Genomic DNA, 2,761 nt, shown 5'->3' on the forward strand with positions numbered 1-2,761 from the left:
AGCCAGATGGCTCTGGGTTAAAGACCCTTTGGATTCTGTCCCACCCAGAGGGCCAGAGCTTCCCCCTATAGACTATTTTTTTCTGTCTGCATTAGGATTGCTGCCTGTCCAGTTTTCACCCAGACAATCTGGGTTTCAGCTTCTGTGTCCGGGTGCCATTTCACAAGCCCTGAGGTCTGGTTTTCTTGATCTGGGGGGCAAGAGGCGGAGCAGGGGGTGGGGCCTCAAGGGTCCGGTTACCATTAGAAAGATGACAACCTAATTTATGCCTATAGTGAGGCAGAGTAGCCTCCCTCCCCCTCGAGAGCAAGGGACCACTACAAAGACCTTCCTTGACTTATTACCTTGGCCATTTCTAGCACTTAGTTATCAAAAAATGTAAATTACTACATTCTATAGTTAGAGGGCTTGATGTGCCAGCTTTGTTGCAGCTGGCAAATCCCTTAAGAATAGTCATGTAGGCAAGGCAAATCCCTATCTTCTCTGCACCATAGATGGTCTAGCCCCATAACTAGAGGTGCCACAGGCTTTCACACCATCACAGATCAAGCAGCACCTGCTCGTTTTCATAACTACCACAGGCTGGTGCCTATATGCTCCTCCCATTAGGGGGACTTTGCTTATACACAGTACTAAATACATAAATGTTGTGAGAGAGAAATGATATACATAGATGTCTTAGAAAGAGAACCACAGTGACTGCTGAAGCACATCACTGAAATCCATTCAGTAAAGAGGGTTAAGAGTGGGGATACACATTTTTGACATCGAATGAGAATTTCTGTATTTTTTGTTCTAGCTATACAGATGGTTTAACTATCTATGCTATTGTCACCCCTTCTGAGCCAAGAACATAGCCAAAGCTCAGGGCCCTGGCGGCTATTTCCATTGGGAGGAGAAATTGATGATTGAATCAGATATCCGTTGCAATCCTGTTTACATACCAAGAATGTAAAAAGTCTGTTTCCCTGAACGCAGGAGGAAACAGTAATAGTTTCTTTGCTCTTTGCCTCAGCCCCTTTCAGCCAGCACTTGGCCCCAAAGCTCTTCTCTAGGCTTTTCTTCAGGTCACCTTCTTTGTTTCTTCAGGCAGTGTATGGACCTTCCAGACTGCTTTTTTCACCCCCCCCCTCTTTTTTTCCCCCATCTCTCTCAAACACTCATGCAGCCTTTGGACCACATGGTTCAGCTTCTACTCAACCTTGTCCATGTGCTTGTATTTCAGGTACTACTGCTATTGTTTCTGCCACCTGGTTACAAAGGCTTCTTTATATTTATCCTGAAGAAAAGGCGGCTGTTACTCCCAAACCATCATAAGGTTTTTCCCAACCCAAAATATTATTCTGAAAAGTTTTCCCTTTCCAAATGTAGTGGGCCAAATTCTGCTCTCAGCCTCCATGAGTGAGAGTCACATGGGACTCTCAGACATCAGTTGAGTTCCACTGGATTTACTCTTTTAAAACTGAGAGCTGCAATTTTCCAACACTTTTTGTTAAGCTATAACTTTGCCATGACCCTCTCTCTGTATTTAATATGCACACTGTAGCTATAAGAGTAAATTGTATATCATATAAAACCTCTGTTTCATCCTCCTATCTCTATTATACAGCTCCTAGCTGTTGCTGTCTCCTATCATGAGCAAAGGAATTCAGATAAAATAAATGACCTGCTTTTTCATCCAGAATTTCCAACTGAACCTTTTTTGAAGGACTGTGAAAAGGTCAGACCACTTGTCCTCCCTACCCCTGTCTACCCCCATATTTTTCCTCATTTACAAGTGTCACTGCTCTTCCTGGTTCTGACTGGGAGCAGAAACAGAAGTGTTGTAATACATGTGGAGGGGGTGAAATAAGGAGCGTCCCTCCATTATCTGTCCTCTTAGCCATCCAGTTCCCTGTGGTCTTTTACATCAAACCTTCTTTAAGTCACAGCCAGATAAAAATAAGACTACTGCAGCTCTTTAATGCCAACTTGGCAGGCACTTTATGACTACTACCAGTGTTACAGTATACCAGATTCTTTCATAAGCATTCAGGAGGAGTACTCCATGAATCACTTAATGTAGCAAGAGTCTGCCAAAAGCCAAGATCCAAAACAGATTTCTAATTTTTTTAAAATTAAGTTCAATTCCTTTTTCCCATTATTTCTTTGGAGAGTAGGAGATGGGTCATCACTATAGATCCTGCCTTCATTATGAGTAATTGTTTCCTCCACTTTATTTTGTTGGTATTGACAGTATTTTTCAGGCTATTATAGTTTGACACTAGCTTTGACCATTTCAAAGATGTCGTATGTGGCTTTTGACCATCTCTTCAATTAGAATATGGTGAATCTTGGCTGTTGGGAGGCAGGGGAAATAATACAATACAGAATTCAAAAAGATGATACTTGAACAAGTGAAAAGTGATTCAAGTTGTTAAGAAAAGAACTTGGGACTTTGAGACTAGAATTTATCATTTTTTATTAATTCATTTTATAACGGTTTTAGCAACTAGCAAGTATTGTAGCTGTCAAAAAACCTGTAAGTTTTGAATGAATAAATAGTAAATAAACCTTGTTTATCACATTTTTTTGGAAATTAAGAAGGTACAGGTATCTAACTGACCAGTAGCGGTACAACTACAGGTTCTCTCACTGTCTATGCATTAGCAATGTCTAGTGCACAAATCTCTCGTTAAAGGTTTACAAACACTATTGTGGAGTGAGAACACACAAAATGTTGTTTTTACCTGCATATGCAAATATCATACAGAACATTATC

The sequence above is a fragment of the Trachemys scripta genome, chromosome 3 (genome assembly GCF_013100865.1).
Source record: "Trachemys scripta elegans isolate TJP31775 chromosome 3, CAS_Tse_1.0, whole genome shotgun sequence".
NCBI lineage: Eukaryota > Metazoa > Chordata > Testudines > Emydidae > Trachemys > Trachemys scripta.